The following is a 17,144-nucleotide window of genomic DNA, read 5'->3' as shown; positions in this document are numbered from 1 at the left end:
TGCTCTCTTGGCAGGTACCAGTCGCTGTGCTGAGTGCTGACACCCCAGACTGGACAACGATCCAGTTCTTTCCTGCAGAATGAGACAGATAGGGCACCAGCAGCTGACAGGGGCTGATACAGTAACATTGGCTATCATGTGGGCCAAAGGAACGGGGAAGGGACTCTGCATTTGTGGGGGAAGTGGATCGGTGATGGTTAGACAGGGTTTAGAAGGCTTTATTTAAGCCAAGTGGTTATTCAATTTAGACAACTTATTAATTTTAACTGTCTCTGTTTCCTTGTCTATGAATAGCAAGTAATAACACTTCTATAGACAGATAATAAACTTAGAGAGAAAGGGGAAACGCTATCCCATTACATGTACACTCTGTGTGCGAGCTTTATCCTCTCATCTATCAAGGGACACTTTGGTTTCTTCCAACCCTTGGCTATTGGGAATGAGTCTGCAGTGAACATGGAGTTGTGTATAACTCAGCCTTGAAAGTGGGGACTCTGTCCTGTGTGCAGCATGGAGGAGCTTTGAGGACATCATGATAAGTGAGATAGACCTGTCTCAGGACAGACACTGAATAGTTTCACACAGGTGGGCTATCCAACACAGTCAAACTCACAGGAATGAACACTGGAGTGATAGCTGACTGCAGCTGGGGGGATGAACTACTGTCCGAGGGCCATGAAATTTCAGCATCGAAGAGAAAACCTCCTAGAGATCCACCAGACAGCAAATACCAATGGCTAACAGTATGGTATGTGCACACATGCATGAAGGACATAGATTTCATTCTGTGTTTTGCACCATAGAGAAAAGGCTTAAGCAAAAATTTCTGGATATGCACTGCATGAATATTTACATTTGTAGAAAACAGATAAAAATGGGAGAGGATGAAGGCCCACTAATGTTTAGCAAAAGTTTGTGTCTAGGAAATGAGGAAAGAAATTCTACCAAGTTTTATTTCTTAGAACAAAGACATCTGAAACAAATGGGGGCAGAATATTACCTCAGCTAAGACAAAAATGGGTGTGCATTGCTGTTTATCATCTTTTACGACTTTTGAAATATTTATCAGTAGTAATTAAGAAGAAAATCATGTTTAACAAAGTGTTTGGCATAAGGAAGGGCTCAGAACGCTCAAGCCAAAAAACACAAACAGAACCCCAAGCTCACTCAGAAGTCTGGAGCTCCGAGAATGTGCTCTGACTCACACTCAGCTCACAGCTCCATGAGGCTGGGCTATGTGGGAGTGAGACAGAGAGCTAAGGTGGGGGAGGGGAGCTGGGGCACAATTGTGAAGAGTTACCACATCCTGATGTTGTGTGCTACTTGGAGTCCTTTAAGCCTGACAAAAATGTTCCTTTTTATTCTAAAAGTCCTCAAATATCCAATGTATGGTAAATCTAGCATTTCCAATGTCCACCAGCAGTCTTAGGTCCATCTTTCTATAAGAGTTGCCTGGCAAGTCTTCTAATACTTCAGGCACCTGGGATTCGCCTGAGCTGAGTGGGAGGTTTTGGTGAGATCATGGGATGTGCATTTCCCCAGGATCACCAGCTGAGAGTGTCTCTGACCTGCTGACCAAGCCTGGATTTACCCCCCACTTCCACCCCTTGCCATGCAGTAGGCTCCCTAGGGCAAGCATTATGAAAATGGAGCCTTAGTGAGCCAAATAAATATTCCCAGGAAATATAAAGAGGCATTGAGTTATGAAACACAAAACACAGTAAACACTGCGGGAAGTTAACTAACATGAGCATGTCTTCCTCTGAGATTAGCTGTTGTGCTGAGTACAAATCACCCTTAGCAGTTTCATAGGCCTCTCAAGGGCCTCAAATAAAGTTTGCTACGTTAACTCAAATTATTGCCTTTTTCATGAAAATCCTAAGTAGTATGTGCTGAAGGCCCACATAGTACTTGCTCCATGCTTTGGATTTGTTCCCCCTAACTCCATCTGATTTCCAATGACCTCCACCAGGATGTGATGATATAATGACTCCATTTCCTAACTGGAAAAACTGAGGTTCAGGGAACTCTTGCCCAAGTCAGGGTCAGTATTCCAATTCAGGCTGCTGTGGCCCCAGGGACTACAAGCCTCTGTGCTGCCTGTATCAGGACTCACATGGGTATGGCAGTTCCCTGATCACATACTGCCTTGTTCCACCAACATCTATACTGGACATGCCTGGCATAAGCCACACACATGCTAAGGTTTCCCTGGGTGCTTTTCCTGAGTGGATACACATGACAAATGCATGGCCTTCTGTTGCACAGTGTTATCCTGCTGGACAAACTGCCATCAGTCACGCCTGATATCCAAAGATCACCACAGCTGTGTTTGTTAACTACAGAAGGACCTTACAGAAGAGGGAGGGACGAGGAGGGTCACAGGATCCTCACCAGAGTACCCGGACCCTCGTCCCTGTCAGTTGGATGCAATTCTGCCCTAACTGCATGTGACCTCAGAGAGGGGCTGAAGTATATGGGCGGGGGGGGGGGGGGGGGGGAGCAAAAGGGGTGTGACTTCGTCTTTGCAGTCCTGGTGGTTCATCCTCCATGCTGTGGCGGCGGGTGGACAGTCACAACCCAGACGCTACATCCACACAGAAATGGTTTATTATAATAGAGAGAGGAAGAAAAGATAGGAAGGAAGAGAGAAAGAGAGAGGGAAAGGTGCAGCTCTTCCAGGGTGGCCGTGTAAGGTAATCTATGCCCAGAACCCCTTCGCCGTTGTTCTACAGGTAAGCCTAATAGATTCATAGGCTTCCCAGAATGAACCCTGGTGCAGTCGCACCTTGGTTTGCCATGGGGACCTTAAGAGGAGGAGGTAGCTGTTCACGTCTTCCCAGGGAAGAAATTTTAGCAATACCTACCCTCTATCATGCCCATGGAGGCAGGTTCAATGGGCATCTACAGAAGTGCGACAGGAGGAAATGTCACAAGGTGGCAAGACACACCTCTGTGACCAACGGGCAGCCGCCAAATGAAAGCCTTCTTTGTCGAGAGCAGAGGGGTAAGACGTAGACAAAACATAAAAAGCTCATATCCTCAATCCAGCACGCCAACATCTAGCAACCTACCCTGAAGAAATAATCACAGCCGTGTGTAGCCATGGAGGTAGAAGAAAGCTTGTTTCTGAGTTGCAATAATGAAACTTGGAACCAACTTAAATACCCAAGCAGAGGGAATTGGGGGAATAAATTCTGGTACCTGCATTCCGTAGGATGCTCAGCAGCCATTAAAAAGCTGCTCTGGGATGGCATTCTATCACGAGGAAAGCTGTTCACAATATGTTGGGTATATGAAACAACATTTAAAAATGCCCCGCAGGGGTGCTAAATTAAATAAGCAGAGGCCTTTAGCTAGAGGCTGCCTCTGTTCTCTGAGTTTCTATGAAACAAACTACACTGCAGCTTGGTAGCCAGACAAACTGAAACCTAAGAGTGCTTTTTTTTCTTTTTTCCTCTCTTTCTTTCTTCCTTTCTTTTCTTTCTGTCTTTCTTTCTTTCTTTCTTTCTTTCTGTCTGTCTGTCTTTCTTTCTCTCTCTCTCTCTCTTTTTTCTTTTTTATAATGAATGACTAGGTTTCAGCCAATCATAGACAGCTGATCTTTAGCCAATCACAGACAGCCACTGTGTCACACCCCACCAGTCAGGTCATGTCTCTGCCTAGAAAAGACAGCTCCTCTCACTGTGTGGCTCTCTGTCTCTCCTCTGGCCCTGAGTTCTGCAGACTCATGTATTGGTGTTTGCCCAAGTTAATGTTATTACAGCCGTTGGAACTTGTTCTTTTTATAGAGCCAGAAAGAATGGCATGAAAAGTGTGATCTCATTTGAAAAGTGAGAAAGTTTGAGGCCGGAGAGATGGATCAGGAGTCGAAAGCCCTTTCTGTTCTTCCATAGAACACAAGCTTGGTTCTCATCACCCGTGTCAAGGTTCAGTCACCTGTCACTCCAGTTCTAAGGGATCCAATGTCCTCTTATGGCCTACACAGGTATCTTCATAGATGGCACACACACACAAATCTTTTATAAACTGTGAGAACGATCTCTCTTTTAATAAAAGGAAATGCCAGAATTTTATTATTGCACTTATTTCCTCGCCTGTATTTTGATTATGTTTCCATAATGATTATGTTTTCTTTTGTAGACAGAAAAAAATATAACGTAATTCAAACAAAATAAGTCGCAGACAACTAGGAGGGATTCTACTGATGAACATGTATGAAGCCAGGGTTCCCTGCTAAACTCCTCTGGCTACTGCTCAACCCTCTGCCTTCTGACCCCGTTCAGGGCTCTAGAAGAGGGACAGGGACTCACCACACTCTAGGCCAGTATCTCAGGAGTTTCCTGGAAATGGAGAAATCCCTGTGCCATGCCCTGGTGTGCTCTGTTATGTCAGAGGAAGTCTAGTTTCTCTGCCTTTGTGTACTCAGTGGGTGTTCTTAAAACCCTTACTTCTGATTCTCTAACCCTTGCTGAACCCTTAGATCCCCCCACCCCCAGGTCAAGCATTTTAGAAGAAACAGAAGAGGAAGTTGAAGAACCACCAAATCTGGAAAGATTCCTACTTGCTGAGAAGTCAAAAGAGGAAGTGAACTTTCCTGAGACTTAGAACGCTTGGGGTTTCTCCAGGAGAAGCCACGCCCACCTCCCTTTCCCAATGCCCTCTTCCTCCATGGCACTTCCTGACCCAGACACAATCTTCCTGGGAGCATTTTCACCTGCCTATATATGGAACCCGTCAGCATGAGGGAACATGTCCCGGTCATCCAGTCACCTAATCAAGAAGCCACCACCGTGCCTCTGTTGGCACAGCAGTCAGTCTTTTCCTGTATAGCTTGATGGGATGGTTATTTCTTGTTCAGCATCTTTTCTTTCATTTCTTGAGTAGGAAGTTAGTTCTCTGAGGGTGGAACCTTGTCTGCCTGTTCATTGCTATAACCTAGTGCTTACAAAAGTGCTTTGTAATACAGTATGGGTCAACTAAAAATCTGCCGAAAAAAAACAAATGAATGAATGAATGAATGAACGGGACATGTATACAGGAAAAAGAAAAGCTCAGAGTTAGATCCAAACACTAGGATTGAGCCCAACTTCACTTCTCACCTAAGGGGCTACCACTGAGTCAGTGTTCTGGCTGTGGAGAGAGATATGCAGCATTGTGGGTTTGCAAAATGCCTGGAGTCCAACCAATATTCTCAAGGGTGCCTTACTCTTCTATTATTCAGAATAAAGAGAAAAACTTTGCTCTAGGATAGAGTGGGAAAGACTTTGATGGACAGCAAGCAGGCAAGCTGAAACAGCACATTCCATTTCTCAGGAAGAGGTGAAAGAGTGGAGTGACCAGGTTTAAGAGCCTCTACCAGATGGGAAGAAAGCCGGAAGCTATGTTTAGAAGTGCTTCCAAATTTCACACATGAAAAACATAACCCTCAAACCACATGCTAGTGGTATTGGAGACATGAGGCCTTTGGGGAAAGGTTGGGTCTTGAATGGCCTGATGTGTCTGTGAATTAATGAATTCACAAGTTGCTGCGGGAACTCTTCTGTTGTAAAAACCCTCCCTCTCACATTCTGCTTTACAAAATGGGGCCCTCTGCATGTTTTGATGCAGCCAAGAGGCCACCATCAGATACTGGTGCTACCGTCTAGTCTTTATAAACCACCCAGCAACGGAAAATGGACTATGGCACCATGTTACTGGGTCTCTCTGCTCATCAAGACAGATTTGATGAAGTTTCTGCAACCAGTCCCTGCACAGGTCCCAGAGCAAACTGCAAGCCCACGACCAGTGCTCAACAGCAGCTGTGGCTGAGAGAAGATGATGGTCTGGCTTAGTTTCCCCATTCTATATTCCCCATCGCCCTCCTGCCTGGAGTCAGTGTCTTCCCATCTTACCAGACAGACTGCTGAAGTAGAAAAACCAGGTTAGGCATCTTGTTCTTTTTCATGTGATGCAGTAACTCTCGAGACCTCACAATTGGCCAGGTTTGCAGAAAAAGAGAAAGCTCAGCCAGACAGGACGGCACATTCTAGAGAGAAGGGGAGGGCAGTTCAGAACAGGGAGGGCAGTTCAGAACAGCTAGCACAAGCGGAAGTGACAGCCGAGCAGAGGGTTATGGAGAACCCCTGGAATGAAGGAGAAACCCACATGAGGTACCGAGAAGCGTAGAGGAGTACAGGGGTCTGGGAGGCCTGGCTTCCAGCACGCCTCTGCTCTTCGATCTCTGTGGCCAGTGAGAGGCCAGTGACTTCCCTCTCTGAGCTCCAAGGTCTCAGCACCTGCCCTCTTGCTTCCTCTATGCTCTTCGCTCATTGGTTCATTCTTTAATTCTACAATATTTCTTGAACAACTGCTTTGTGATGCTGTAGAATTTGGGGACTCAGCAAGGAACCAGAGGTGGCAAAAGCCACATTATCATATCATGTTGATCCTTGTATGAACAGTAATAAAACTAGCAAAATATATTGTAAATTAGTTAGGGATAAGGAGAAAAAATGAATAAAACCAGAAAAGGAGGAGAGGAAGCCTATTCTGATAAGGTAGTTGTGACAGTTCATTTAATTATCAACTTGATACAATCTAATCACCTGGAAAGAGAGTCTTAATAAGGGACTGGCTAAACCAAGTTTGCCTGTGGGCTTATCTCTGGGAAATGATCTTGATTCATTAGTTGAGGCAGGAAGACCCACCCACCATGGGTGGCACCATTCCTTGCACTTAGGGTACTGGACCGTACAAAAAGGAGAAAGCTAGATAATGACTAAACACGCGTGCATTCATGCTCTCTCTTGACTGAATGTGGCTAGGGGTTTCCTGTCCCTTGGTTTTCCTTCAACGGTGGACCTTAATCTGGTTTCATGAACTAAAATAACTCCTTTCTCCCATCAGTGGCTGCTGTCTGAGTATTTTGCAACAGAATTCGGTAACGAAACTAGGACAGAAATCTCTGAGTCAGCACCTACAGAAGTGAGAGAGTGAGCCAGGAGGTCGCTCAGCCAAGAGCTCCCCAGACAGAGGGCCTTCAAATGAAGAGCTGGCTGTGAGATGAAATTTGTGGGCCTCGATCTTTTACACCCTCCAGTTGGCCCTTCAAACCGGGCTCCCCGCTTCACCTCAGCTCTGTGGTCTTTCCTTCACACATAGCTGGTCAAGATGACTTTCACATGTGAGCCAGGCATCATCACTTCCTGCGTAAAAACCACCAAGTGCTACCCACGCTCAGGACAGATGGCCAAGTCCGTTGTGTGGTTCTTCAGCAGGTCTCCAAGCTGTGCTTTTGTCCTCGGCCCCATATACCTCTCCTCAGTCACAACGGTGTCACTGCAAGCCCTGGGCTATCCCAGCAAACCTTAGCCTGGAGTCTGGATATCTTTCACATGGTAATCCTGAGGGGCTTCCCAGCTCCTTTAGATGCCACCCATACAAAGCTAAGTCCTGCCTAAGCTGGCCCCTCCCACCTTCTATCTCCTTGCTGGGCTCTCTTTTCACCTCCCATCAGTTCATGAGCTTGAGACAGGGGCTCTAAGAAGTCAAGTGTCTACTGTATACTAGGTACCCCTTAACAACCTAGAATTAATTCATCTTCTCCCAAATTCCATGAGGATGCTCATATATATTAACCACATTTTGTAGGTCAATATCTTGAGACTCAGAGAAGTTGGGGAATTTGCTTCAAGTCTCCCAGCTGTTGAGTATCAGAGCAGAAGTCACACTCTGGGGCTTCCATGACCAGCCACAGCACTCTGGTCCACAGCAGGCAGAACTCTGCCATGGTGGACACACCTATGTATGTGCTACCTCTTATGGCATATGTGACCGTTGAGTGTTTGAAGTGTGTGCTGCCAAGGAGGCACACTTTGAATTAGTTCACTCTTTTTTTTTTCTTTAGATTAGACAGTCAGGCTGGTGACTAGTTCGTGGCAGAGGCTCAGAGCTCCTATCTGCTTCCCCTGTTCTTGTCTGTCACATAGGCATGGAACTGCCCTGTGCTCAGTCTCGTCGTCTTTGTGGTATGCTGTGGTGAGTGCCATTGGGAGACTAGTTTCACCATCCATGGAAATATCAGTCTTTATGTTAGGCAATCTATGCACATCCTCTCATGTGCTTCAAATCATCTCTGTATGACTTGAACATCTAATGCAGTGTAAACAATCATTAACTACATGGTTTAGAAAATGTCAATGAGAAAAGGTCTACATGTATGTAACACAGATTTAATTATCTTTTGAATGTTTTCAATCTGTAATTTGTTGACTCTATTGATACCAACCCATTATACAAAGAAGACTGAATACATATATATGTACATGTATGTATGACATAATCACTATTACACATACTGTATATAAGCTATAGTTCTATATACTATAAAAGATTATATATAATAGACACACAGACATGGCTTAAGGTTAGCCTGGCACAAAGTAAATATAAATGCTAATTAATTATCTATTATTATCACCCATTAGGCCCTTTTAGACCAACAATGTTGTTTTCTTCACTCCTGCCTATTACATTCTTTGGCACAAAGCAGATGATTAACAAATGTTTGTTTAATGAATGAGTAAGTGAGCCGAACTAAGCATGGGGCTTTAACAAGGTCACAGAGGCACAATGGCAACGGCTCTTCTGGGAGCCCAGCAAGGAGTCTAGCTGAGGGAAGAATGCTCATGGCCTCATGGGTCGACTGAGACTGAGACAAATGGAAGGAACATGGTTTCAAAAGAATTTTCTTGGGACGGGGCATGAAGGAGCACTGTGGTCCAAACAGAACACCCATAACTCAAAGATGCTTAAGGCTGTCACTGTGGAGCCAAGACCTTTTAGGACGCCATCTCTCTATAATGGAAGCCTCTGGATCCATTTCCCAAGGTTCAACTCTAAGCATGACACTGTTGATGGACATTGTTGGTGTGTAAACAATCTAACAACATTGGTATGGGAAGCAGGTGACAGAACTAACAACAGTGACTAGCAAAGCGCCTCGCATGATGCCCTGTGTCTCTTGTTGGACAAGGTTAAAAGTTCTGAAGGACACACCTGCAGTCAACCCTGAGTGTGCCTGTATCACTCCTATTCCTTGAACAGAGAGTAGGAAAGCAATAACCACTTACGTTGCCCTTTCTTCCTCTTCCAACCCATGTTCAGTGTGCTTAGATGACTGACAGGTTCACCCATGTGACTGCCACACAGTCAGGCACTTTACTACCACAGTTTACCTCCATTCACCTCCCAGAGATGAAGATGTGAGCTTCGCTCCAAGGCTTAGTGCCCCAGCATGAGTCATGGTTGTGTCATCTTGAATCCCTCACTGCCCAAGTAGGTCATGGGGTTCCTGTTGATGATTTCAAATCACTCCAACTTAGAAGAAAAGACTTCATCTTTCAGCAGTCCTCAGTCAGAGTAGCATGAAGCTCCTGCAACCAAAAGACATGGCTTGTTCAGCTTACATGGTATCTATCTACCTATCCATCTATCCATCTATCTATCTATCTATCTATCTGTCTATCTATCTATCTATACCTATTGGGTCTGTTTAGCTGATTGCATGAAGGTCTTACACTAGCCCAGTTAAAAGTACACCAACCTGGTTATATTATACAAGCTGTGAGGTTTTTTAACCCATGACAAGGGACAGAAGGGAAATTCTCCTCACAGCAAGGACATGCTCACTTAAGCTTCAGAGAGGCACAAGCCCTCAAAACTCATGGGTGTCCAGCTGATCATCCTCAGCCAGCCCAGTCTCTGTCAGAAAGTGGCACGTGTTGTACTGCTCCCCTTGCAGCGGAATATCCCGTATGCCCAATGAGGGTACCACTGCGGGCAAACGATCCCTTGGACAGTAGTGTCCTGGTGTTTCTCCGCTGAATTATTGTATGCATAGAATCCTCAGGGCCAGAAGAAACAGGTCATCACCATTACTTGTATCAGCAAAGGGGTCAAAGTGGGAGGTTCTAGACAGTAGGCATATTGCTTGTGGAAGGTAGCTGTTGGCAGAGAGGGCTAGTATATCCAGAAGCTAAGGGGATTGAGAAGGTAGATGAGTCCTCAGAGGTGGCTCAGTGACAGAGGTAGTTTTTTTTTTTAAGTTAGTTGATGAATTAGTTTCCTGTTGCTGCTATAACAAATTACATGGCCATAGAACAATGGTTCTCAATGTTCCTAATGCTGTGACCCTTTAATACAGTTTCTCATGTTGTGGTGACCCCCCCAACCATAAAATTATTTCATTGCTACTTCATAACTGTAATTTTAATACTCTTAGGAATCATAATGTAAATATCTAATCTATAACCCCAAAGGTTCATGACCTACAGGTTGAAAACCTCTGAGATTTACAACAATACAAATGTATTACCATACAGATCTCAGATCAACAGCATGATGCATCTCCCTGAACTAAAATCAAGGGCTCTTTTTCTTTCTCTGGGTTCTAAGAGAGCATCCTTTTCCTGGCCTTCAGCAGATTCCAGAAGTCACTCATGTTTGACTGGGTCCCTTTCCCCATCTCCAAGGTCAGCAGCGTCGTATCTCTGTCTTTTCTCGCTGGACACAGCTCTTTGCTCATTCTTCTCACCTACCAGCAAGGACTGCCATGAACAGCAAGCCAGGCAGTGTTCCAAGCGTACTGCTTCATTTCACAGGGTCTCCACAAGCACACGGAGAAGCCAAGACTGCTATTTAGGTTTCCCCACCCTTGGGGAAACTAGGGCACAGGGAGAAAAAGTTGACTAGGTCGCCCAAGGCCACTCAGCTGTAGTGTAGTTGTAGAGGGATTCGATGGTGTTATTCCCACGCCTGGTCTGAGGCTCCACCCTTAGTAAGTTCTCTCTTTGGAAAGAGGTGGTAGCTGGAGCTTTCAAACTTTCGAGGGAAGAGAAGCCGAGACTGAGAGGCTGATTCTGTGGGAGCTGTGGCCATCCTGTGGTCCCAGGTTCCCCCCGGGAGTTGCCAAAACAGGAGAAAAACAAACAAACAAACAAACAAAGAACTCTCTCTGTCAGAGGATGTTTCCATTTGGGGAATTCTGGGCTTGAAGCTGTCTAGGCAAGACTTCCTGAATCACAGAGTGAATACATATGCAAGACAGCCTGACACTGTCCATTCATTGGTCATGGGATGGGAAGGGGACTGTGTGAGGAGAAAAGAGGTATTAAATAAGTGGGGTGTGATAGAATACATCTGACATGGACTGGAGAGATGGCTCAGAGGTTAAGAGTTCTTGTTGTTCCTTCAAAGGACATAGGTTCAGATTTCAGCACCCACTTGGTAGCCCATAACTGTCTATAACTCCAGTTCCAGGAGATCTGACACCCTCTTGTAGCTTCTGTGGGCACTAGGCATGCACATGGTATACATACATACATGCAGGCAAAGCACTCCTTCACATCAAAATACAATATTTTTTTTTTTTTTTTTGGTTTTTCGAGACAGGGTTTCTCTGTGTAGCTTTGCGCCTTTCCTGGAACTCACTTGGTAGCCCAGGCTGGCCTTGAACTCACAGAGATCCGCCTGGCTCTGCCTCCCGAGTGCTGGGATTAAAGGCGTGCGCCACCACCGCCCGGCCAAAATACAATTTTTAAAATGAGAGAATACATGTGGCATGAAAGAAAAAAAAAGGATTACTGGGGTAGGAAGGTACAAGTTGGGGCAAGAGATTGAGGGAGAGAATCAGGGGAAGAGGATCAATTAAAACAATGTATTATTTAAAAAATGCCATAATGAAATGGACTACTTTGTATGCTAATTGGAAAAGCAGCCATTTGTTTTTTAAAGAGGCCCTAAAGTGATAGAGTAGGCAACAAGGAACAGTGGTGCTAAGTGCTGGGAGCAGCGAAAGCTTGCTCATGAGAACCTGGTGCTTTTATCGGCCTATCCCAAGTTTTAATTAGAGCCGGGAACCTATGTCATCTCCCTGGCTAAAGACTGACAGGGGCCCAGTTCTGCTAAGGGAGATGAAGCAGTGCTCTGAGGGGGTCTCACACTCCAGCAGCTGGGCAACAGCAGCTACGGAGTTCAGTGAGCTGAGTATGTGGCTGTCACATTCTCACACACTCCCCTCCCTGCCTGTCTTGTGTTCTGCAGACAGGATCCTGATTACTCACTAGAAGCAGATAGAGTTACCATTTGTTGGGGGCAAGTGAGGAACAGGGAATTTTGCAACTGAGGCAGATGAGACATGACAGGGAAAAGATTGACTTGTCAATACAAGGAGGTGGGAACAAACTAAGGGTACCCTTGCATTTTTATTCTCTAGGCACGGCCCCAAGGTGCACTTGTTGCTCAGTGTCATATAAACAGACCTCCCTCTGCTCTCAGCAGCATCCCTGTTCCCTGGTAACATGTCTGATCACCCTCCGATGATACTCCACAGGAGCTTCGCAGAATAAATCTTCACTACAGGATTCTTTGTGTTTCTTTTGTATCTGTCTCTAAAGTGAGGCAGACAGAATGAATCAGCTACTGAGAGGATCATGGCATGCTAGCACAGAAAGGAAGTACTAGCATTATCTGGAGAAAAGTAAATAAACTGGAAAAGTCTCTATGTTACATCTAGTATAGCTCAGACATGTAACACTAACAGCTTCACTTACCAACAAAAGCACCAAGAAAGATGTTAAGTGTTGTTTGCATCCCACTAAAGACAAGAAGAACCAAGGAAGTAGCATGTGCAAGGCCTAGGTTCAATCCTAGCCCCACTAAACAAAAATATAAAGATTGGGAGCTCAAAGTCAGACACTGCACTGGTGGGGTTTAGCCTCCTGCCAGCCTGTGGTCCACCATGTAGTTACACTAGGCTACCTCCTTTATTCTCTTTGATAGTGTATGGACAAATTGAACAGTCATGTGTGCCTGTTCTTGCACAGTTAGGGCCCCAAAGGTACAGGCATCAGAATTCCCAACCAGCTCAGTAACCTCCTGAAGGATCCAGGGCCCTCACATACCTGCAAACACAGTTTTCAGAATCAAGCTTGGAATGTGAAGAGCCAGGCAGTGACTCGGGCCTCACTGGGCCTCCAGTGGGAAGGATGGAATTCGATGGTCTTTTTCCTTCCTCAGTTTCCCCTTCTCCTCCAGCACCTCACAGCAAATCAGCCTGGTGGAGCAGTGCTGCCTCTCTGCTTGCAGTGCTGTGTCTCTTCTTGCAGTGCTGTGTGTCTCTGCTTGCAGTGCTGTGTGTCTCTGCTTGCAGTGCTGTGTGTCTCTGCTTGCAGTGCTGTGTGTCTCTGCTTGCAGTGCTGTGTGTCTGCTTGCAGTGCTGTGTGTCTCTGCTTGCAGTGCTGTGTGTCTCTGCTTGCAGTGCTGTTTCTCTGCTTGCAGTGCTGTGAGTCTCTGCTTGCAGTGCTGTGTCTCTGCTTGCAGTGTTATGTCTCTCTGCTTGCAGTGCTGTGTGTCTCTGCCTGCAGTGTTGTGTCTCTGCTTGCAGTGTTATGTCTCTCTGCTTGCAGTGCTGCGTGTCTCTGCTTGCAGTGCTGTGTCTCTGCTTGCAGTGCTATGTGTCTCTGCTTGCAGTGCTGTGTCTCTGCTTGCAGTGCTGTCTCTCTGCTTGCAGTGCTATGTGTCTCTGCTTGCAGTGCTATGTGTCTCTCTGCCTGCAGTGCTGCGTCTCTGCTTGCAGTGATGTCTCTCTCCTTGCAGTACACATTTGAAGAACAGCCTGTATCACAAACACAGCATCAGACTCACTCTGCTCCTTCACCACTGGAGAACAACGTGTGCAAACATAGGCCCATCATGTTAGGAGAACCCAAAGGAAAAGGGTTTCGAAGCCGGGTGGATGTGACTGGCAAGACCTGCTCTGGGTGTGCCTGGTACTCAGCTGTAAGAGTTCTACCCCTGGAAACCATGTCTCTCTTGGCAGAAGAACCCACATTCTACCTCCGGCTTTCTGTGGGGCTTTCAATAAGCAGGTACTCTTCCTTTGCCCTTCTTTTCCATTTGCAAAGTGGGTACACATGCCAGATTCCCCTCTCGTGCAGTGGTTGTGAGAGTTACATGGTATAAAAGGCCCACCAACCATTTCTTCTCTCCAACCGTGGAGGTGTCTGGGAAGCGGTGGTAGATATTCTCGATGCTTCGACTTCACCTAAAACATTCCCCAGTCCCTGATCTTGTAACTCTTCTTAACCTCAGACCTTCCTTTCACAAAGAGGGGCAGCTGGACTAAGTTGATTTTGTTGCCAGGGGCTTACATCCCTTCTTTTTATTCTTGAGCTCCGTCCTCTGATCACTATCCCGTCACGTTCCAGCTGTCCATGAAAGAAAGCTAAGGTTTCTCATCTATTAGGCAGGGAAGCCTGCCCCTCTCTCTTGCCCCTGCGTACAGCCACCCACCTTTCCTGTCACTTGGGGAGTTTTCTCTCTGTGACATACTTATCTGCGTTCAGGTGACTAAAGCGAAAAACAGGACAGAGAAGAAGGGGAGGTTTGGCAGGAAGTCCAAATAAGCACTTCCTCCCATTCACCTTGAACTTCTGAGGTACCTCAGTTGAACAGCAAAGCAAGAGAATCAAAGCAAAGAGACCTGAAAAAAATGAAGAATGAAATTGTCAGCCACAAGGAAGTGGAAAATATTACTGGTCCTTGCCTTGCCTAGGGCAGCTCACTCATATTTTCCTCCTGTGTTATCCATGGATGGGGGAGGTAAGACCAGTGTCCAGGATGGATGGGAGGGAGCTCTCAGAGACTGTGGAGATACAGTGAGTGTTACCAGAGGACGGGCTGAGATGGGACTGTGCAAGTCCATTTTTACCATCTCCTATTCTACAGCCCCAAGGTGTGCTAGCAAGCACTGGTCCTCCCGGGCATCAGTTGCTGGAGTCCTGCCCCCTATTCCTTGAACTTTTTGGAAGTATTCTTTGTTCTGCACCATAGTATAGGGTGTCAGTACAGTGCAGGACCCTCTGGTGACTATCCTCCATTGGATCCTCCGATCAATCGCTTTTTGTCATCCAGGATGATCCCATGAACAGATGCCATCTCTGCTGCCTGCCTCTAAGCATGTGGGGCAGGAGGGCTTCCCTTAGCCTCTGCCCTAAGAAGGGCAACATATTCTCATGTATGAAGTCTCTGCTTTCCTCTCTTCTCTGGCCCTGATGTGACAATTCTCCAAGATCCTCCTCCACAGCACATGCAGGAGCAGCAGCTCCCCAGGCAATTTTCTCACCTCTAAAACCAGTCAATAAGAAATGTGGTTATCACCTCTGCCATGTGATTCTGCTGTGGGGTAAAGGAAAAGGGTGGGTGCTGAAAATCTAGGCTTGGTGAAGGGGAGGAGGGAGGGAAGGGAGGGAGGGAGGGAAGGGCTGGAGGGAGAGAGGGAGGACTCAGCCTCCACTGTCTCTGTCCCGATGTTCCAACAGTCAGACAAACTGCAAGAATCGCTTTCTTTCCCACAGCTTCTCAATCCCCATTCTATGAGCCCCGCCACTGTCCCTGGCTCAGTGCTGTCCTCGTGTTGTTCTTACCTGACCTTGAGACATATGGTGGGTCCTCTGTGTCTGCAGACTCTATATCCATGTGTTCAAACAACAGCAGATGGGAAGTATTTTTAAAAATTTGATCCACACTGAATGTGGATAGTTTTTTTTCCTTGCCATTATTCCCTAAACAACAGAGTATCACAGCTACAAACATAACGTTGGTATTCTTAGGTATTATCAGTCTTCTAGAAATGGCTGAAAGTGTGTGAGAGGGTGTATACATATTATGTATAAGAACTGTACCATTTTATATAAGGAACTTGGGCTCAGACAGATTTCAGTACCTATGAAAGATTCCGGAAGCAATCTCTTGCTTTGGCTAACTTTTCAACTTGTTCCTTTGTAAACACTGGGTTTCCCTACCTGTTAAGGTCTAAAGAGATAGGGTGGGACCAGATGCCCCATCAAAGAGGCTTCCTTGCTTCTTCTGCTGGGCCTTGGCTGGGCCCCACCTGCTACTCTGCTTCATGCTCAAAGCCAACAGAATGATACCTTGATGTGAAGTGAGGTCTTGCCATCCTGGTACCACTGCTGTCTTGGAATAAATGTGAAGGCCTGCCCATTTTACATGTAAAGAGACCTAGTCTGGAACAAGTGAGATGACATACTGTCACACACATTGTCCTGGGTTCCTGAGAGCTGCTCTCCAGAGCTGCCCTGCCTTGGGAGTTTCTAGAACACAGGAGATGTGAAACCTAAAATTATTGGGAAATCACCCAGAGATAGGAAGAGGACAGTCTTCAGGCCTGAGGCAAAACACTTCCCCTTTCATAATCTGCTCTCTCTTTGCCCGGATGCTTTATCTGAGGTATGGGTCTGTGGTCCACTGGGCAGGGATCAATTTGAAAAACATTTCAAATCAGCAGCTCACCAGCTTTTTGTGGGCTGCAGACCATAAGCTGCACCCGTGAACACAGGGGCTACTGTACAGGCTCTGCAGACAGACCTAGTTTGAACCCTGACTCCATTCTGGGCATTGTCAAAACATCTTAGAACCTTGAGGAGGTAAATGGTAAGGGACAGTGGCTCTGGACTCAAGCACACTCTTGACAAGACTGGGATGCACAACCTCCTTGAGGGAAATAGGAAGCAAGCAAATGGTCCCCGTGGATTGCTCATCTTGGCCACTTTTTATTGGATAATTTTTTCCCAAGGGGTGTCATATTTAACGATATTTTTATTCTGTCTTCTGCTTTTCTGTTGTTGGTTTTTAACCTGAGTTGGGTCAACAATATTAAAAAACACAATGCTGACCCCCCCCCCCCGCCAAAAAAAACACTGTTGCTTTTACTTTTAAGAATGATCTGGAATGTTCCTTTCCACAGAAGTTCTCTATTTTGAGACTTTAATTGATTGACTGAGGTCCAGAATCCTCACCTATCCACTCCGCCCTCCAAGGCCCTGCCTAAAGCCCAGTTCATCCCATGATGTCTTCTTTACTCTACTTGAAAGTGATTTCTCTCCATGATAGCTGCCATGCTTTGGGGCAGCAGGGCAGTGGCCCACGGGGCATTATCAGTCGTTGAGCACTTAATGTTGAGCACTTAATCCTGGGTGGATGCCTCCTGCAGATCACCATCATGGACCACTTTCCAGGCCTGGATCTGGTACTTCATCTGTATCTCATTTAAGCTCACAAGCAGGTAACGAGACAGCTACAGA

The sequence above is a fragment of the Peromyscus eremicus genome, chromosome 8a (genome assembly GCF_949786415.1).
Source record: "Peromyscus eremicus chromosome 8a, PerEre_H2_v1, whole genome shotgun sequence".
Taxonomy (NCBI): Eukaryota; Metazoa; Chordata; class Mammalia; order Rodentia; family Cricetidae; genus Peromyscus; species Peromyscus eremicus.
Note: the sequence above shows the minus strand (reverse complement) of the source record.